Consider the following 22,963-nt stretch of genomic DNA (forward strand, 5'->3'; position numbering starts at 1 on the left):
TGAGGCTGATCTCTCAGCAGTGTATAATGGGAGTGTGTAGCTGAGTGTAGCTGAGCTGTTTTTGTGTGTGTGTGTGATTTGTGTGTGTTTGTCACTGTGTGTGTTTTATGCTGAAGTGCCAAGCTGTGTTCCTTTTTTGTGGCTGATCCAGCTGGAGATCAAACATAATCACAATGATTCTGATTATGATACAATTAGTTAATTAAATGAAAATGTGGAAAATAAAAAGCAAGCTGGTTGTGGGTAGGTGTGTATGTGTGTGTGTGGGGGGTGGGGGGAGTGCATTGTATATTATGGCTGACAAAATGTCTTAGTAGTTTTATAAGTTACTGGTTATGATTAAATGAAGTATAAGTTCCATTCCAGGCTTTTTAAACTGTTTCTATTGGCCCGTTTGCCTTTTCTTTTTTAAAGAACCTTTTTGTCTTGTTCTTTTTTTTTAAGGAGACATAATACACAAGTTAGAATAGGTCTATGGGCTACACAAAACATGTTAAATAAAGTTCTTGAACATAAAAAGATCTCAGTAGATCTATTCTTGTTGGTTTTAGTCCCTTTCAATTGTAGTTTCTGTCTCTGTCACTTTAATGCCAATAACTGATTGTTTACCACGCGTTAGTGTTAGCTTGTGCTAAATGACAAAACACAAGCAAGAGAGTTCATGCTTAACTGTGATAGAATAATTTTTGTGATAGAATAATCTCCCTCATCTGCTTACGTGGCACAGACAGTAGGTACAAATCCCTCTGTCAGAAGACGTCTGCTGGCTAATTCTGCTGTGTACTGCCTGATGTTCTCAACAAAAATGACTGAAAAGGTGCTTCTTAAACTGATCACATGAACTGAACTGGGGTTGACGGGTGTTGGGTGGAGCCAGGGTGGTTCTATACATGTTTCCATATTGTGATGTCACAATAAGGAAGTAAAGCCATCCAAACATATGATTCCTGACACCAGGAGAGTGTTTATAGGGGCATTCGAGACCCAAGTGTAAATACAAAAGCACACAAAAAGTGAGTTTTGCATAATATGTGCCCTTTAAGGAAGCAGTAAATAAGTGGGATTTGGGCAACAATGACAGAAAGGAAAGAGTATTATATAGCTCTGGAACAAATTAAGAGACCATTTCAGTTTCGGTTGTGTGTATGTATATGTTTGAGTAAAATTAACATAGTTGTTTATTCTATAAACTACGGACAACATTTCTCCCAAATTCCAAATACAAATATGGTCATTTAGAGTATTTATTTGCAGAAAATGAGAAAAGGCTGAAATACACACTGCTATTTGATAACTTTATGCCACTCCTGGTGCAAGAATTCAAGCAGTTCAGCTTGGTTTGATGGCTTGTGATTATCCATCTTCCTTTTGATTATATTCCAGAAGTTTTTAATTTGGTAAAATCAAAGAAACTTATAATTTTTAGGGGGTCTCTTATTTATTTTTCCAGAGCTGTATATGTAAAACATGTCTTTATACTTGTTCTCGTCAATAAAAATAATAATACAAAATTATGAAGAAGAGCCACTATGTTGTAATGTGACTGTGACCATATGTACACATGCGTATGTGTAAGTATGTGTGCTTGACTGTACATTTGCCAGATTGTATGTGTGTATGTCTGTGAGTGTGTGTGTCAGGACCCAACACTCAACTAATGGATGGAAAATATATCTGCACTCTCTGCACACTTAAAAAAAGAGGAAAAAAAAAAAGCCTCTCAGAAGTTCCAGCGCTGGCCTCTTTTTCCACTTGCTTTCTTTGGCTGCTGTCAATGCTCAAAAGACAGCTATAGTATGCTTTAAGCCTACTTTAGCTCCAGCTAAGTGTTGTTTTAACTGATGTGAGAATGACTTTTTCTTTTAGCAGCACTGGCTCGGAGAAAAGTTAGGATGTTCAAATGAGTTCTTTCAAATGTAATCAAACTTGTGAATACAGTTACTTTAATTTAATCGCCCCATGTGTGCTCTGAAGAACTGAAGACGAGGATTAAAATGGTTGTAGACGACTCAATTCATCAGCCTTTTCCGTGCCATGTGTCTTTCACTGAATACTAATTTGTTGCTACAGCTGTCAGACTGCAGTGTAATGAGGGTGAGGGAGTGTAGAATTATTACAGTTATTACAACTAAGTGTACACTATTAAAAAACAAAGGTGCTACAAATGGATCTTTGAGTGATGCTCTTAAACAGGGGTTCCCAATCTTTTGCCACTCGCAGCCCACGTATCCCACCATAAAACATTCTACAGCCCACAGGAAAAATGTCATTTAAGTTACTGTAGACTATCGATATGACTGTTTTTAATGATTGATTCATGATCCATAAAACTAATTAAACGAAGACATGGAATAATTGACGTAATAAGCTTGTTAATCCACCATCTAGCTTCGTCAGTCATGTGACCAATTAGTGAGTTTAACCTAAAAATATTATATCTGTCATATCTTACGTTTTTAGAATCCCAGCATAAAAGAACCACTGTTGGTTTCCTACAGAACCTCTTTTAATAGGTGAAAAAATCTCCTAGAGAAAATAAATACCAAACATAGCACAGGCATGTTAAATATCTATAATACTGAAGCTCAAATCTGGATCCTGAGATAAAGACGGCATCAGTTGTGTGATAACTGACCAAAGGATTAAATAAGCTGGATCAGGTGTGCTGCTGTTTGTTTAGAATGAAAATCTGTAGCCACCACACTTTTTATGGATAAGATTTTATGTCCCTACAGTAAAAGTCTCACACTGTGCTCAGATTTACCAAATTATAACCCTCATTCACAAAAAACAGGAATCTCAAATAGAAACGTAACCATGTCTGATTGAGGATTAAGGATTAATGTTCACATTACAAACCTCTTTAATCAATTCTAATTTGTCTGTCTTGATGGTTCACATGTATACATTTAGGTGGACTGTTTCTGTCTGTAGTTTGAACAGATCTATAGCTGAAATGGTATGTGTGCACACTGATACATTTATTCACTTCACATCTGTTAGTCTACTTATGTTAGTCTCCCTGCCAAAATCCGACTTCTCTTAAGCGTAATTCTGTTGTTTGCTGTGTGAAGAAAGAATTAATATTAGTAGTATTTATAAACAGAAAAATAGGGATCATGAGAGTAATGAGTTTTGCTTAAACTGCTGCATGACACACATTTATGTGAAAAGGATTCAGAATCTGGCAGAGAGTCAGGATTTGGCACAACACTGGTGCAGGGTGATGTTGCCAGCATAAATCTGAAATCAGATTTTTTTTTCTAATCGACTGCAAACCACATTTTGGAATGTGATTGCAATCAGATTTGTTCAGATGTGCCTCAATCTGGACTCTCTGGCTAATTAAATCTGATGTCCTTGCAATGATTAGTCGATATAATCGACAATGTTGATTATTTAAATTGGACATGGCAGAAATAGTCTGTCTAATTGACTAATCGAAAAAATAATTAGCAGATTAGTCGACTACCAAAATAATCATTAATTGCAGCCCTATTCCACACAGGTCTGGAAAAATCATATCTGTTTTGCATTAAGGCAAAAAATCTGGAAGAAGGTTGTTTGGGAAGCTAAAAAGGTCTAAATACATTTTGAGGACATTTTATTATTCGGATTGAATTGGAATTGAAATTTGTATCACCATTAAATAACATTTCGTTTATACAACAGCTAGTCAGTCTTAGCATGGAAGAAAATAAGTAGAGAGCTAGTTGCAGTGTGAGACGAGCTGGAAAAGGTGTGTTCTCAGCAGTGTGCACCTTTGCTTCTTCAGGTGGAAAGTCTATGCTTCACCATTTGGTTATTTATAGAGCTGGACATGAATTAAAAATCAGCAGAAGTGGGGCTTTTTCTGAGCTTGTTGAATGTGCGGAGACATAGCTTTTGATTTAATGATGCCGGGGGCTTGGCTATGATGAAACAGGCCCTAAGCAGCAGTCAGTCTGGACTGTGCTACTAGACCTGGCACCGCTCTGCATTCTTCTGCAGGGCACTGCTTGAGAGGGAGTCACTGCCATTATGGCTAATTGGCTTAGCAGCTGCCCACTGAAAGGCCTGAATCAGGAAAGCAGAGCGAGTCTTGTCACTGAGAAGACTGACTGTAATCTCTTTAGGCTGGACTCTTGTGTTCAGCTCCACTGAGTCTCCACTGAATGAAGTATGAGCCATTTAAAGCCTAGTGGAATCAAGTCTGTCTCCCTGAGGTTCAGCTTATTTCAATAAATGTGAGCAAGAAGCACATGGCAGTTATGGCTGTATGCAAGACACAGCAATCAATTAGCGAGTCTATTACATATTGCCTCTATTACGCACAAATGTTGTATTTTGTTGATGTTTTTCAGTTTTTGTTCTGGCAGCTGTTCTTCATTGGTATTAAAGAAATGGACTGATAAAAATGTTCCAAAATGATTTGGGATAAAATATTTTTACAATGACACCTTTATTGCCACTTGCCACTTTTGGACATAGAAGTTTTTAGCCATGTTAAAGGTGTCATTCATTCCATTATTTTTTCATTAATTTTAAAATGTCTAGTTGTGGTCTCTAGTATGAATAAATGCCATGTCAGCTGTTCTTTTTTTGTGTGAAAACAGTGCTCCGGTGATCCGGTATAATGCTGCTTTAGTCCAGTGGAGAAGTGGATAAGGAGAAACGATAAAATTCGTCTCTCTCTCATGAATATTTATACATGCAAACATATCGCCTCTGATTGACTAACAGCACTGAGAGGCAGCCTGTATAATGACCTGCTAAGTGCAGTTCAGCTAGTGACCTAGTCTTAGAGTCTCTGTAAAACACAAAATCCACTGGAGATCCTATGTAAACCTATAGTTACACACAGAGGCAGGTAGTCCAGGTCCAGAAAGTGACCAAAATCCGCCACAGGGTTTTGTTGGCTGTTCACAGTAGAGCCACCCAGGCAGTTGGAGCTAAATCCAGGGTTTTAACTAGTGAAAAACCAAACTGTTCTAACAATACACCTACCTAGATCAATTGTACTTTGCTGGTGGTGTTCCATAGACAAATTTGAACCATTTGTTCCTTAGGTCTGAATTACTGGGCAAAGCATATAATACTAATGTGTTATTTGCACAAATACCACAGGAACGAACTGTCATGCTGTTCCTAGCGCTGTTAACTGCTGTCTGACAAGTCATTTTGGCTTAAGCTATGCCTGTGGGCGGTCGGGAGCCAAGGTGGGCGAGGCCATGAATACTAATTTACGGGTGGATGTAGATGCGGTGCTTTTCCTGATTGACTCATTTTTCGAAATATTTTCTTTTACTAGCTACTGCAGACAGTGGAGGTTAAGTAAGAGTTTCATGTGTATAGCCGTGTTCAGCCTAACTCACAGGATAACACCTCACAAATTATGCAGGTTTGCAAGTTCCCAAGTCGTCCATTGAGCTTTCAACCTCGTGAAAAACGTATATAGTGCCATCCCATGTTTGATTAAGCAGCTTAGCATAGGCAAATAAAAAAAAAGCTGGTCTGAGACTGCTTATAATAGGTGCTGTCTTGTGCTGTCTATAATGTAAACTTACATTACAGTGCAGTTGTTTTTCTGAGTAAAGACGTATAGGTGTAAATGCACTGTGATTTTAATAGTGAAAGCCCATAGAGAAATGCTTGCTACTGTTTTAGCAGTGAATAGCATCAGGGTGGAGATGATGTGGGTGGAGATGGTCTGTGTTTACTCATTCTGTGTCTCATTATGTCGGCTGCTTACAGTCCCAAATAAAAGCCAACCTCGCTCCCCTCCCTTTACCGTGAGGCTGCATTTAGCTGATCACAAATGGAGTCCAAACACTAAAAGCACCTGTTGCTATGAGGACTGAACAGACTGAGTGGGTGTGGCAGCTTCACATTCAGACTGATGAAAGCTTCTGATTCCACCATAAGCCTTGACCTGGATTCTTCATGTTTCTCTCTTCTCTTCTCTTCTCTTCTCTTCTTTATTTTTTCCTTCCCTTTTTAGGCTTTACTTTTTTAGTTCTTCTCTGCTGTTCTTTTCTTTTTTCTCTCTTTACTTTTTGTATTTGGTTCTTCTTGTATCGTACTGTATTATTCTGGCATCTTCAATCTTCCCAAGGCTTCTCTTCTCTTCTCTTTTCTTTTCTTCTCTTCTCTTCTCTTCTCTTCTCTTCTCTTCTCTTCTCTTCTCTTTTCTTTTCTTTTCTTCTCTTCTCTTCTCTTCTCTTCTCTTCTCTTCTCTTCTCCAGTTCACCAGTTTCCGCTGCAGACTTTAGCTGCATCGTCACTGTGTGTAATTTCTTTAGCATGCTTATGGTCGGACTTTTGTATTGCTTATTTGTCTAAGAATGAGAAAGCATTGAGAATATTAATATTCTGAGAACAATAAATTACATGCATTTATTAATGTTTTGTACTGCCTCTGGCTTCGGATTTTCCATTTCTTTTCCTCGTTGTTTCAGCTGATGTCAGCGTGTTCACAATCCCAGTTCTTCCACAGCGTGAAAATGGCAATATATTACCCAGTTTATAAAGCCAAATTTGTCATAGGCTGAATTATTTATATTACTTGGGTGTACTGGATGCAATTATGCAGATGTAAAATCAAATGAAAGCACATATATATATATTTACACAGGACTTAGAATATAAACACTAATACATCTCTTTCTGTTTGCGTGTCGTAACAACTGCTGTAGGATGTTATTTATGAAAAATGACAATATTAATTCATGTCACTTGTTTCAAAAACTTGATTGGCAGCTGCAACAAGAAACAAAAGCTTTCCTGATACTTTACTTAGTAGACTCATAAATCTCTGTGCTTTCTTCCTTTCATTTATTTCAGGCTTTTTCATGCCGGATGGAGTTTTTAAAGCAGACACTCTGTGCTCCTTATGGTATTGAAAATGTGCTGCCAGATTGAGCTCCCATGCTCCCATGAGTGTATTGAGTTTCTGAGAGTTGGTGTGTGAGTTGCCATGGTGCATAGCTCCCCCAGTGGGGCATTGTGAACACACTCTTGAGCCTTGAACCTTTTCAGTCTGCTCTGCTCTAAGCAACATTTCCATATGTAGATTATCTGATAGCATTAGTGTATATCAGTCTTCCATATGTAGATTATCTAGTTGTTAGTGTAGAGCCAGTGAGCGCCTTTTTAATTAAAATGTATTTATGTTTTTTTTTTTCTTTTCTGTAATGAAGACAGGGCTTGACAACAATTCAGTATTAATATATCATGATGGAAAATATGACAATTATATAATTTTTAACACATTTTCTATATTTTACTATACATGTTTTACAGCATCTTTCAAAGACTGACATGAAATGGCAAATTCTGTAACATGGAATTCTGTAACAGAAGAATAAATAAAAGATATATATCCTGCTGTTATGGATGCACAGAATATTTGGCAAGTAAAATTAGTGAAAAGAGTTATTTATACCCAACAATAACTCATTTATTTCAAATGCCAGGCTTAAGTTCTGCTTGCATAAATTCAGCGAAAACATTCAGCAATACTTGGTTGCAGTTTACTACTCTTTTACAGACTTTCTGTTTTCCTGCTGAAAAAAGCAAGCTAAATTAGCCTTAGCCAGAATTCCATTTCCCTACGAATTGAGTAGCATTGCTGAGCAGTATATATTATTGCTGGAAATTACTGGAGATAGATTTATTACTGGAAAAAGCAGTGCTGAGGTAAATGTATTGTGCTTTTTTGGTTTGCTCAGATATTAGTGGTAAATAAATATTTTAAACTGTATTTTTTTTTTCGAAATCAATACAAAAATACATGAAAGCTATTTCATTTATTCAGTGGTGAAAAGTGGTAGCATAACACTATATTCTATTTTTATTGTATTCTTTTATTTTGTTATCTTATTTTATCTATATATCTATTTTAACAACAGCTCTTGGGTGTAAACTGGATCGTGAGATCACAATTTCGTTCTAGCTCATGTACCACATGTGATGCGAATGACAATAAAATCTCCTTGAATCCTTGAATCCTTGAAACCTGCAAAAAAAGCATACTCTGTACTCGGTACTCTGCCTTTGGCTCAATGTTTCATTTTATTGTGTTTTGGTTTTTAATACTTATTAATATGATATTTATATTAATGTTGGCCATACTGTTCAGCCCTAAATGGAGATAACAGAACTACTAGTTATTCAGAAATATATATATATATATATATATATATATATATATATATATATATATATATATATATATATATACATAAAGTAATGCATATTACTTGTCCAATTTGTACATACACCAACACTAAAGTGATGTTTTATCTTTAGAAGCTTTAAAAAAAACTTTTTTTACAGCTTATTGACGCCGTTTTCAGACAAGCATTGCAGTGAGATTAGATGTTCGGAATTACTCCTCCTTTCTTGTTTGGAGCCAGCCTTACTCTCAAAACATGTATTTATGTGTCAGATGTTCGGTTTTGTCTGTGTGTATCATGATATGTGTGGTGTCTCCATGTCTTGTCAATACACAGTCCTTATGTTTTGTTGAATTAGTTGTCAGGGCCATGACGAAGCCATTGGCTTGCTCTTTTTGAGTCTATCGTGGATTGATGTTGAACCGTGTTTGGGATCATCAACCTGCTTTAGAAGAAATTATTTTTACTCATAGTGAGAGAGTGTGATGTTTCCTTTCAGAATTTACTGTTTATTAATTGAATAAATTATTTTATTTACAAAGGAAATGTTCCTTGTGCCACTGGCTGAAACATAAGCATAAAGCACGAACAATCCATTTGCTTAACAATTGGAAGTACGTTTTTTTTTTCTCTCTTAAATTCAGACCCATTTTTGGCCAATCATGTCTTTGGTAATTAAGACCAATTTAATCTAGATTCTAAATCAATTTGATCTTAACTTAAGGTGAACTGATTAATAGATGTTCTCTTTTGTATTGCAGGGTAGCAACAGGATGTTTTAGGAAAGTATTTCTGTTGTCTGAAGTATCATGTCAAACTGATTTGTATTTCTGTTTATTGTTAGAAATGTTACAGACTTTTAAAAAACTCAGCCTGTTTGAATCACTTTGCATGTATTTCCTGATTAGTCAGGGACCATAATGGGTTAAAGCTCTATTGTCATGCACTTTTTTTAGTAATATATTTCCTTTGTTATTGTTATATCAAATTATTCATTTATTTGTGCACACTTCTGGGATATTAGATATCAGTATTAAAACAGCTAATGTTGAGATAATGATTAAGGGACAAATTATTGTGGAGTTTTAATGAGTGTGTGAGTGTGTGTGTGTGTGATAGCTATCGTGGCCTAGTGGAAGTGTGTAATAATGTAAACAGAGTATTCCTAGGCTGTCCTGCAGTGAAGGGAATTAGCCCTACCATGACGTTAATGTAAACACTGAAAGCATTCTTCTTTCACTGACCTACAGGGCTGGTAATTGCCGCAACATGGCTAATATTGATCTAAATCAGGCCTTAATCAGCTAGAATAATGTTTTCCCTCCGATAATGCTGTGTGTGTTTATCAGAGTGTTTGGCTTCAAAGGAGACTCTCTCAAGCGAAAAAATGTGTTTGATCAAGATCCTGCGATCAACCCCCACCTCCACACCCATCCGCCCACCATCCTGCTCTCTCTGAGGGGCACGTGCGTGGTCACAGCCAAATCTCACCCCACAATCGCTTCCCCGACGCCCCCCCCCACACTCATCAATCAGATGGCTCAGTTAAATCAGAGAGGCGTTTGCCAAAACCTCTCATCTGTGTTTGTGTCGTGTGGAGATGAAGTTGCTGGAAAGCATTTAAAGGATTTGAAGCTTTTTCATTTGATTTACTTTTGCATTGAGCTTACAAGTGTTTGTCATTTCTGTACATTTTCCCACCCTGTTCGTTTTTTTTTTCTTTTATTAACTCTCTAATTTTGTAGATTCCTGACATTCTCACGTTCCTGGCTGACTGGCTGCCAGAACGAGTGCACTTTCCATTCTACACAGACTCATTACTGGCTTTTAATGAAGTCCAGAAAGATCTTTTGAAACAGTAAAGAACTGCAGAGAACTTCAGAGAGGACCTATCTAAGAAATTTTTCAATTTCAGCTCATAAAAATCCAGAGTTATTACTGTCAGTCAGGTCTTTAAAGCAGTTTGAGGAGCTAAACACAGACTGACTGCCATTGTTTTAGGTCATATTTGATCATAAAAACTTCTGGCTAATTTTAAATGAATATTTTTCATTTATTTTATTTCAACTTTCATTATTTTGTGTTCTTTATTATTTACATACAATCCATTTAAAAGAAAAATAATGACCTGTGTTTTTGGTGGTCTTATTTTTATTTTTTTTTTCATATCCGTGTTATGTTAAATTGAGATGCTAGTGCTGATTTTTAAATAGTTTGTTTGTATTGGGTGTAGTTGGGTGCTCTAGAACCTGTGCATCAGTGATTTTTCTGTATTGGTTCTCTATATGGAATATGCTTATAAATAGGGATGTAGAAAAATAACTATCAATATTGTATCATATTGTGATATTTTTTTTGTAATATTATTTTGATTTTCAACAACACATAACTACTTTTCTTATTAGTTACATGTTAAGCTAGATTAGTGTTAGGCAGTGATTCATTTTGCATTGTGTTTAAACCCGACGTTCTAGCCAATACACAGCTCTAATTATATTTTTTGGAATGTTCCTAAGTACAAGTTATGAGTTTGGAACGCATCCATGATCTATGTAGAGGAGCTTTCATAGACCTTTCTTTTGAAGCTCACAATTAGAGATCATGTGGCTGTATTTTTTTCATTTTCTCAAACCCCTCACCATGCTAATAAAACATCCATTACAAGTTTCTCCCACACCTCACTTCAGTTTAGCATAGAGAAACCCTTTTGTCACTTGAAGACTGCAGATGTTTTCCGTTCTTGGTCAGGGAGATGATTCTTATTAATTCCAAGACATGGATATTTTTACACAGATAAACATTCTGCTGCAGCAAACATTCATATTTATTTGTTCCTTTTTCGCTTTCACATATCCAGGCCTTTGACCTGCCTCAGCGTGGTGGCTCTATTCATGTTGTGCAATGTTGTTGTGTGTGTGTGTGTGTGTGTGTGTGTGTGTTTGTACACACTGCCTTGAGATTCTTTGTGTGTTATCCTCCACCTACACTGGGTATTTAACCAAGGCTTCATTATTACCTGTTTGATCTCTCAACACACAGGTCTTATAATGGTGTTTAGTTCTTTTCATGTTTTCATTTTCATCTACAGCAGAGAAGACTGTCACTGGAAGTCATTCAGACTATCAGAGAAATAACTAGTTAATATAAATATATAAAGAATATATATAGAGATATAGAGAATATATAAAGAGAATAAAAATCTGATATTCTCAGCTGTGTGATCTGCTATTGATCGATTGAACTGACTTCAGGATCTTTGAAGCCTTATTGATGGCTGAATAAAAAAATTTTAATTTGCGAGTTGCCACAAGTGCAACAAGCACATTGACATAAAACATATAGAGCTCTATCTTAGACCCTGTGCAAGGTGCATCATAATGCTCATTGCTATCTTACACCCCACAAACAGTCTATTTTCACCCATTGCGCCTGCATCGTTAAAATAGCAACTGAGTTTAGGAATATATCTACGCCAATGGGCGTAGTGGTCTGTAAGTGTGGTGTGTTCAGGCAAATTTCTGGCATGTTAGCTTGACGATGGAAAACACAGGTGCTCCACTGACTGATTTAAACCCTGACAACAGTCAACTCTCAGATGTTCTTTCCAAGCTTGGCTATGCAGGTGTATACACCCCCACTCATTACACACACAAGTACCAAACTCAACTTTTGGATCACCAATTAACAGAATACTAAATAAAATAACATTGCTGTTCCCGTAAATAAACTGCTCGCACACCTTCACAGCGTGAACAAGTAGGTCACATTCCTCTGCTGAGAAGCACTATGCCAGTAATACTTTCAATCTCTTCAATATAAATCTTAAAAACCTGTTTCTTAAAGGTAATGGCAAGTATCATGCTGATTTGTTTATTTTACATTACACCCAAAACATGCTACAGTATACTATTGTGTGATTTGGGCTTTTGGATATGTGTACCTTGTTCATCCACTACACTCATTTGAATCATTTGGCCTGCTATAAAGAATCTTACTGTTTTTTGCAATCACCCATCTATTGTACCATTTTACATTTACTATCTTAGTGCAGGCCATCAAGCATGTATTTGCAGTCATTTTGATACACAGTTATTTATTTTAGTTTTTTTCTCTCCATTTTTACTGCCATTCACAACTATTATTTTTTTCCTGCACTTCTCAAACTACCAGCACTGTTCCAACTCCTGAATGTTCAGTCTGATTGTGAGAGTTGGGCTTGTATACAGCTTTTTGTTTCTTTTTCAGATTTTTTACCCATAGTAATGAAAGGGGTACAAAAAAAGTTTTTGCACCCTTCTTATGAAGTGATGATATATGATATAACACACCATACCATTGCAGTCACCTTGCAAGAATGTAGCATCCATCTAGAAAGCACTTCACAACATCCATTGCAACTACCTAAGATACCATATCAGGAACCATGCAGCAGCATAATAACAACCTGGGATACCACAGCTAGTGCTGGGCGATATGGAAAAAATCATAAATCACGATATGGAATTTTTTATATCACGATAACGATATATATCATGATATCCCACATTTGTGTATGTTTTCAGTTATTCTTCGAAAAATCTTTTTTTTTCAGCTTTATTTTAAAGTGACATTAAACCAAACTTTCACAAATGAGAATTACTACCTTTTAGTGCAGCAATATATGTACATGTATCAAATGAAAACAGATGAGGTAGATGCAGTAGCTTTTTTTAATTATACAGGTATTTAAATTGTGATATCAAAATAAACTTAAAAATTTACATTTTTTAAAGTGTCCGTCAAATAACATAAAGTCATGTCGCAAAACCACATTATGAAGCTTTTTTGCACAGATTACTTTATTATCACTTATATAAACCGAGTTTATGCAAAGTGACCACGCCAATACATTTCATCGTTTATACATTTGCATGAATAATTGATAAAATTACTGTAGAAACGATAGGGACGATAGAAGGTAAGTAGCACGATAGACACTTTTCTATCGTCCCCACGATATTTATCGTCCTATCGCACAGCAGCATCATAGAAGCACCATTCTGTGTTTCCTTTAGGAAATTCACTTTTATAATTGTATTTGGAGGACATTTCAGCCAATCAACAAGACCATTCTTAAACATTCTTGCATATTGCAGATCTGAATACATGTTAAAGTAAAGTCAGTTTATAATCACTTGAGCATGGTCTACATTGTGTTTTTGATGCAGTTTTTGATGCAGTTTATAGAACAGCATTACTGTATGCTCTGCTCCTCTGCATAAACCAGTAGCTTCCTCCCATTTTCCCCATTCTTACATCGCTTTCCAAATATAGTCTATAAGGGCGTGATGGAGATGGAGATGGAGCCCCTCTGTTTCAGGATGATGAATGGCTGTGCTGCTATTTTGGGGGGCTGAGGGGGGATTGCCTGTGTGGAGATCAGCGAATAAAAGATCCAGTCAGCACTACTGGGACATATTGTTTTACAGTCCCACCAATAAAACTTACAGAAATATGGAGAGAACCTACTGCCTTGCAAGCGCAAGAAAAGAGATGCTATATTTTCCCTCCACCCCCTCCTATGTTTTATTTCCTTCTTCTCTCGTAATGGAGGGAGCTAGTCTAGAGTCAGCATCCTACAGCATCCACACAGTGGTACAGCACCCCATCCCTCCCTCCCAGCTTCCACCCTTTCAATGCAGATACCGGCTTCTTTGCTAATTGCGTCATGCAGCAATTTGTAACATAGCCGTAAATGTGCTTCCTCTCTTCCTCCTCTTTGCTACTAAAGTTTTACAGAATGTCATCTTTCAAGCAGTAGTTAAATTTATGGTATTTAAATTTTGGTTGAAAACCCACTGAAATATTGAGTCCTAATAAAACCCCAAATCAGTATAGAAATAAATAAAACAGTATAGAAAATGCACATTTAAAAACGCAGTGTATTTTATAAGACCCCATGATTTCTGTGATGCAGAAAACATGGATGGAATCATGGAATCAAGGAATAAAAGTGGAATTTAGATATAAACAAGCAATACACACAGAAATACATAGAATTGATTCAAATCCCGATTATGCAGCTTGCCATCAGCTGCCAGAGCCCTAAAAGAGCACAATTGGCTTTGCTCTCTTTGGGTGGGTAGATGGCGCTCTTTCCCCTCATAATTCCTAGGGTGATATCGATCAGTTCAAGGCGAGTTGCTGCACTTTCCTCCGAGCTCGCTGTGATGCTACTCGGCATTTTTTTTTTCGTGGCCCGCCACATAATGGCATGGAAAACTTAATTGCCGACCCCTGCTCTAGGATCTCAGTGTCCTTTTTAATATTAAGGTTGCCTTTACAGAGGTTTACTGACACAATCCTACACCTTGACAGATCTTGTCCTTGTCCTTTTTATTTGCGTGTGACTTCATGTGTACCGTAGAATTTGTTAAAAGTTAACGTAATGATTAGTATTACTCTAAATCTTTCTGCTCAGTCAAAAATCCTAACATGCACAGTTTTAAAAATGTGCATTGTTGCTAGATTAAATATAGGTCTTACTTTAATTAGGTTTTTTGAAAATGCATAAAATAAGTCCTGTCAGGTCATAAATAAGATGGCGTTAAATGACTCAACACAAAATCTTTTTTTGTTAAAATGGAAATGAATGAACACTGTAGGTCTAGGTTCAGTTGAATTCTGTGGATTTCACTGTGTACCCTTCTGAATGCTTCTGAGAACACTTTGTATATATGTAAGGCTCTGGTCTCAGGGCTGTGTGGAGTTTGCAGTGTTTTTTTCAGATGAGTTTCTTTGAATAGCTCAGAGACAAAGGCTTGGCTTTTAGCCCAGCAGCAACACTGATATACAGTAATAAAGTAATATGAGAGAGAGAGAGAGAAAGAGAGAGAGAGGCACTCTGCTTTTCCTGTCCCTTTCTGTGCCTGGTAGGCAGGCCATGCCCTATTTCATGGAGTTGCCCATACTGCCATGATGATACTAATATATCTAATATATTTTTCATTCTTTCTCATTCTTCTGCCTCATTTTTAGGAGAGTGCAATGAAAAAATAATGTTCTTCGAGTGTTGCAATAAAGGAAGCACTTTTGGTTCCATAAAGAACCATACCTGTAATACACTGCCGGGCCAAAAAAAGGTTGCACACTCTAATATTTTGTTGGACCATCTTTAGCTTTGATTGCAGCACACATTCACTGTAGCGTCATATCAATAAGCTTCTACAATGTCACATCCACATGTGAAAATAATGATGGGAAGGTAGTGTAGAAAAGTGTGATCTCTTTTTAATGGTTATTCACACCCATACATTTCTATTCAAAATCTTGTTCTTTATGGAATCAAACATGGCTTTGCTGTGGAATCACTAGTTGGAGAAATTTATTTGGAGGAGTTTAGAATGAAGAACTGCGGATCAACCTACTAAGCCTCCTCTTCCTACTATTAGTATTGTTTTTATTATTATTACCATACACACTTTATCTAAAATTTGTGGACACCCCTTTTAATGAATGCACTCAGCTATTTTAAGCTTCACCCATTGCTGACACAGATGTGCAAATACACACATATAGCTTGTCCAGCCCCAATATAATATTACTCTCTGTAGTACATTTACATAAACCTGTTGGCATCATGACCTTTTTTGTATTAATGCCAAGTGTGGGCTGGAGTGTTTAAAGCCTCCCAGCATTAAGCTGTGGGGCAGTGGCACTTTATTTTCTGGAGTGATGGTGCTCCATCCAGTACTTTTGGGATGAGTTGTGCAGTTCCTGACCTCACTAAGGATTGATTAACTGAATTTAATCAAATCCTCACAGCAACGTTCCAAGACCTAGTAGAGTGCTTCCCTGGGACAGTAGCGATTGTGACTCCAACACTTAATATTGTCATTTAGAGCATTTACTTGTAGAAAATGAGAAATGGCTGAAAAAAAAAATGCAGAGCTTTCAGAACTCAAATAATGCAACGAAAACCAGTTCATATTCATAAAGTTTTTACGAGTTCAAAAAATCAATATTTGGTGAAATAACCCTGTTTTCATGCATCTTGGCATGTTCTCCTCCACCAGTTTTACACACTGCTTTTGAATAACTTTACACCACTCCTGGTGCAAAAATTCAAGCAGTTCAGTTTGGTTTGATGGCTTGTGATCATCCATCTTCCTCTTGATTATATTCCAGAGGTTTCCAATTTGTTAAAATCAAAGAAACTCATCATTTTTAGGTGGTCTCTTATTTTTTTCAAGAGCTCTATTTATATAACGCTATTGTCCATATATTGTACTTCCTTGCTTGTTTAATTCGTTTAGTTTCCAGCTACATTTCCTGTCCATCACCCATCCATCTTTCCATCCTTTAGTTACTCTTTTTCCTGTTTTTATCTCTCTTCTGTTTTATTCTTCCTTTGTGCTCGTCCTCCTCAGCTCCCACAGGTCTTCACATTCAGATCTGCTGCTTTCTTCAGGGCATCTCCGTGCCTAGCTACCGTTGTGAACAAACATTGCATAACATTATGCATTATCTGACTCCGTCCTCAAGGCGAGACGAATGATTGCATAACAGGTTTTCTGTTCGGTGTTAACGGTTCTGTCTACCCTTACTGATGATGAACTGTGGTCTTCCTTCTCCCTCTCTCTCCCCCATTTGTCTCTTTCTCTCTCTCTCTGTCTCTCTCTCTCTCTCTCTATATATATATATATATATATATATATATATATATATACACATATATATATCCCTCTCTGTCCTCAATTACTCTGAAGCTTGGAGAGTGTAGCGTAATGATCCAGGTAGAACATTTTATCACTTTGTCTAGTTCATTAAAATCATCCCTGGAAACAAACACTGCAGATGAACAGCTATGGATACTTGAAACCTAGGCGTTTATTAAGGTCTTCATTTCTGTTCGATCTTCGGAGAGCAAGCAGGCCGGAGAATTTTTTGGAAAGCAGGCTGTATAGTACTGTAAATATTTGCCTGTAATTGAAGATATTTGTAGCTTCTCTGGCGTCACCTCGGGGCTTCAGAAGCCCATCCTGAACTACATCTTTTCGAGGGTAAGTGTCTGAATCGCTCTGGGTGTCACAGTTGCCATATTGATCAGCGAGTGTTTACTCGGAAGGGCTAAACAGTAGTGATAGATGATGGTGTTCAGAGGTGTATAGCTATAGCTCCCCTGGCCCCGGCGCACGGTGCTAATGAAAGCACATGCTCCTTTTAGCAGGTCAGCAGCGGATCAATGGCTGCCTCACTCAGGAAATGACATGAATCAATCTACGTCAGGAGCAACACTGGATAACACCGTCCCAGGGGATGCAGGTGTGGATGTATTTATATATGTGTGTGTTTGTATCGGATTTCTTATTCCTCTCTAGAGCATAATCAACTTGCTGAATCTTCTCTACGTCAGAGCTAATCGATAATGACCTCCTAGAGGATGCAGATATGTATGTATGTATGTGTGTGTGTGTGTGTGTGTGTGTGTGTGTGTGTGTGTGTAACATTATGTGTATGTGTGTGTTATTCCTTATTCATTTCTAAAGCACAGGGAAGTTGCTTGCTTCCTTGTTCCCTCCTGCGCTTTTTTATCTCTCAGGTAAGCCACTCATTCCAGCAAAGTGCTCAGATAAGAGAAGTCCACCGTGAAGCTATGACTCACTCAAATATCCAGGCTTTTAGAGAGAGGAGAGACCAGCACTCAGGGCCAGATGAAAAAAAAAACATGAGAATGTGCTAAATATGCCATATGTAATATGAATGCAGTACACACACTCCCATTGTGTAGGAAATGAATGTGCAGTTTACTCAGGCTGTAGCTACATGAAATGTGCATAGGATTACCTACTATTTGCTCTATGCTCTGTGCTTGAGGGGGTGGGGTGAAATTTCTAATTCTACCCATTATTCCTCCTGTCTGTGCCTGGTACCGTTGGGGGTTATATGGAATAGCGTGCTCCCTCAGCATGCATTCTGATGTTCTACTGCTTCTCCTGCTTGCCTACTTTCAACAAAAAAGTGTATACATAGATGTACATTACTCTTAGTATTTAGTAAAGGGATGACCAGAAACTACAGGTCTTCCCATATCCTTATCTTGTCAAAACTAACTTTCTAGGTACATCACCTGAAGAAGCATGAAAACTTGGGTTTCTGTTTTAGATATCTATAGCGCACCATCCATTTATGCATATCATGAGGGCACAAAAAGCACACCTTGTGCATCTGGAAACATGCAAAAGGGCATTAACTAATTCTCTTAATTAATCAGAGGTGTGTTTTGGTTGTATCGTGAAATAAACCAATCAGTTATTGCCTTAGTATTATGTTTGGAAACTTTAGCTTGCTGCAGGATGAAATGTCACCCAGTAAGTTTGAAGGCGTTTTCTAAAAGTTGAGCAAGTAGGATGTTCTCATTCATTTCAGAATTTGTTGTGCTACTACTGCCTTAAACAATGAACATAAGTGTGCCAGTAAGAGTGGCAGCCATATATGATTAAGCCATGACACCCACCACCATGTTTTACAGATGAGGATGATGATGATGCTTTGGATTGCGGGCACATCACAGTTTGCTTTTTTGCCATCATTCTAGACTTTCAGAAATCTGCAAGTTCTTTTAGTAATGGTTTTCTTCTTACATTACGTCCTTTGTATTTCTGTTTGTGAAGTTATCTGCAAATAATAGCCTCCCGCAAATACACACTATACATACAAGCACATATAGCAACTGCCTGGTAGTGAGAACCATTTAGGTGCAAAACCATTCAGCGTTTCATTTATGAAATGAACTTTTTCAGTGAATTTTGTTCACCTGGTTAATCCTGCAGGTGGGTCTGCCCCATCACATGTAATATAGAACTTAGATCAAGCTCAAAATATCCTGCCCTTCCCGGCCCGAGCCCGTGCGCGTTCTGCCCGAGCCTGATCTGACCTGCCCCATAAACTGTCATTATGAGCTCGAGCCCGATTTAAACCTGACATTTTTTTTATAAAGAGAGTTAAAACTGAGCTTTTAAAACATTTTCAGACTGTTTGAATGAGCGAAATCTGTTTAGGATTATGTTAATTAACATTGCAACACTGAAGAATACAGCATTAAAAAACAGACACCTACTTTAGAGACTATTTTCTCGGGTCGGGTTGGGTTCGGGCAGAGAATCTAAGCTGTAATGTAATACAGCAAAACTAGGAAGGTGAAGGCTGGCAAGTGATTCCTCTAATCATATGAAGCCAGCAAACCCCATCTTCTTTCAAACCTCCTCTAATGCAAGAAGGCCAGATATGCTAACATGGAACTTGTGATTTCTACATGCGGTGTCATCATTATGTGTCATCTTCACACATTTTATACTATCCTGTTTTAATGCATAAGTATGAGGAAAAATACATAGCATTTTACATTTTTTCATCCACGTCATGAAAATTGCATGTTTAGGCTCGTACCCCAGTTTCCCACGTAACATATGGGCTGAGTGTATAGCGTTTATGTGTGAAACTGGCACAGAAAGCTTATTACATCTGGTCCTGAGTGTCTGATGGAAGTATTGCCTCAAGCTGGTCTGTAGAATGCACAGCATGTGCAATTTCTTCACCCTCTCTAGACCGTGGAATAAATGTGCTCAGTGGCACCTGCTGTGGGCCTCTTATGAACACACGGCACAGTGTCCGGATGGGGAACAAAAGCATGCACTAGAGATCAGGAGGGATAGCCTAACTTACTTCAAGCCCTCTGGGGCTCAAACAACATACCTGGTGCAGTGCAGAAACTGCTTACGTCGTCATATAAAACGTGAGCATGTGCAGCGGGGGGAGTAAGACAGGGGACAGATGGAGTGATGGATGTGCGGGGCTAAGATCACAGCTCACTGGAATTCTCTGTTTGTGCACTGGCCCTTGCTTAAGAATCGGTGTGCTGTCAGCATTTTTTGTCACTCAATTATGCCTGTAGGAGGTAAAAAATAACCGAATATCCAGCTTATTGCAGAATATCTTATTATAGTATCATGATCATGGCCTAACTGCTTTAGTGTAAGCATCATATCCATATGGGAGGAATACAATCACATGTGCTCACAGGAGACACATTTAAAATGGCAGATGTAAACTGTGCCAATAATAATGGAAATAATCAGTCAGTCTACAGACGTATGGCTAAATGTCATCATTTATTTAAAAAAAAAAATCATTACTGTTTTTTGCATTTTGGCAGTAGCATAATTTTACTTTATTTTTTTCTACATTGTCTTAGCCTAAAAATTGTTTTAGTTTTTTTTTTTTAAGCCATTTGTTCATTCAGGTTTTTATGCACATTTTCATATGATGTGCACAGAAAACCACTATTTAATGTCATTTTTTATAGTATAACTCATCGTGCTGCATGTACACTAAACAACATGCCGCAAACGTAAAGGATTGCTGTTACCACACAGTTTGCACTGTTTTTCTTTTTATTGCGGTTAGTAACACTGTATACTAATAGCATTGCCAGAAACATATACGTCAAACATTCCCCACGTGGACTCTACTGCTTTTCAGTCAGGAGCCTATGTTTTCCTTTCTTGTGTTTCTTTCAAGTCAAGTCAAGTCAAGTAGTTTTATTGTCAATACTGCATATGTACAGGACATACAGAGAATTGAAATTACGTTACTCTCCTTCCCAATTTTACAGCAAGTACAGATAATAGATATAATAAAGGAGAATGGGAGACACTATGTGTACAATACAGCAGGGACACAAATAGACATACATGAGACAAAAACAAGGTGCAGTGGTGTGAGGGAGGAATAGATATATAAATATAAGTAAATAAGTAAAAATAGATATATAATTATAATATGAAAGAGTGGGAGACACTATATGTTCAATACAGCAAGACACAATAAACATACGTAAGACAATAGTGCAATATTGATGGTGATTGAGATGGAGATGACAGTAAAAATAGTAAATAACAGTAGTGCAAATACGGTATATGGTATATAGCTTAAGGCTGGTAAAGTGAATGGGTGCGTAAGTCCTTAAAGTTCACAGTTTAATTAAGTGGAATTAAAGTGCGTATTGACAGTGCAAGTATATCAGTAGTGCAGGTGTTGTGTAGTGCAAGTCCGTTTGGAAGGGACCAGTACTTTGTGCATTGTAGTGCAGAGTTTCAGTACTTTATTAGTGGGGGGGTCAGGATGCTGAGTGAGTGTGTGCTGGGGGCAGGATTGGGATGGGGGTAGAGCAGGAAGAGAGTTCAGCATCCTCACAGCCTGATGGATGGGGCTGTCTCGCAGTCTGCCGGTCCTCGCCCCGAGACTCCGCAGTCTCCTCCCTGATGGCAGCAGGCTGAAGAAGCTGTGTTGTGGGTGAGAGGGATCTCCTGCCAGACGGAGGGCTTTCCGTGTGAGGCGGGAGCTGTACAAGTCCTGAAGGGAGGGGAGAGAGGTGCCAACAATCTTCTCAGCTGCTCTCACGATGCGCTGGAGGGTCCTGCGGCAGGTTACTATATATTTAACCGAAAATCTGGGCTAGGCTAACATTTGCAAGCTATATTAAGCTATAGTATATACACTACATGTCCAAAAGTTTGTGGACACCCCTTTAAAAGAATTTGTTCAGGTTTTTATTTTTATTTATTTCTAACTTCCCACCCATTTCATCCCCAATGTACGAGGCCAATTACCTAACCCATTCATTAGGACTCCCTCTATCACTAGTGAAGCCCCAACAACAGGAGGGTTAAGACTAGAACATGCCTCCTCCGACACAGTCAGTCACCGGCTCTTTTCGATGCAGCATTGCCAGCTAGCAAGCATGCTTGGAGGAAAGCGCAGCGAATCAGTTTCTGTATGTCAGCTCACAGACGCCTTGTGCTGAGCAACATCACCCTTTGGAGTGATGTGGGGAGAGAGTGCCATCTATTCACCCAGAGCGAGTAAGACCAATTGTGCCTTCTTAGGGCTTTGGCAGCCGATGGCAAGCTACATGAACGGGATTCGAACCAACAATCTGGTGGTCATCCCACATCCCACATACTGAGCTTATTAATGCTCTTGTCACTGAATGCAATCAAATCCTCACAAAGGGTGTAGGTGAAAGCCGTTCATGCACTGTTAGAAGAATACATGTGTAATTTTCTAGCAGCAGGGTAGTTGAATAAACTTTTTTTGTATTAATTTCCATTTTTTTTTGTGATCAAGAATTTTTATTTTTCATATAATATTGAAACAACAACAAAGGGAGGGGGAGCAGCAGACAGGCATAAAGAGTGAATACAAAAGAGAAAGGAAAAATAAAAAAGGGGAGGCATACATTACAATTTCTATGGGTACAATCATCTTTACAGATAGAAATAAATAGGAGGAAGTGTTTAAATTCAACGCATACTTTGCAGAAAATCCAAAATACTCAACACAAAGGTCTGCCATGTTTCAACAGTTATGGGCTTAGCATGGTGAAGTCGAGCAGCAGTACATTCAAGTTTTGCTATATTGAGTAGATTAACCACCCAAAATGATTCCATATGAAGTCCAGGTGTAATCCAGTTTTGTAGAATTGTCTTTTTAGCAGCAGTAAATCCAGAGAACAATAGCTTGCACTGTGTCATCTTCAATTCCAAGTTGGAGTTATCATTCAGGAGACACAAGCATGGATCAAAATTGTATTCTATTTCAAGAATATCAGACAACACTGTGTTTACATATCTCCAAAATTTAACAATTACAGGACACTCCCAAAACATATGTAAAAATGTACCAGGGGCAGAGGTGTTACATATGTGACAGTAATAATTAGTTTGAATTTTCATTTTAAACCTTCTGTAAGGAGTAAGGTATGCTCT

The 22,963-nt window shown here is 37.9% G+C and overlaps 1 protein-coding gene across 4 annotated transcripts in view; it reads left to right on the forward strand.

Moving 5' to 3' along the window:
* The window catches only part of kcnq5a (potassium voltage-gated channel, KQT-like subfamily, member 5a), a 180,609-nt gene that overhangs the window by 74,194 nt on the left and 83,452 nt on the right, over nt 1–22,963 (forward strand). The gene's annotated exons all lie outside the window — the stretch shown is intronic.

Source organism: Astyanax mexicanus, chromosome 7, assembly GCF_023375975.1.
Source record: "Astyanax mexicanus isolate ESR-SI-001 chromosome 7, AstMex3_surface, whole genome shotgun sequence".
Lineage (NCBI taxonomy): Eukaryota > Metazoa > Chordata > Actinopteri > Characiformes > Acestrorhamphidae > Astyanax > Astyanax mexicanus.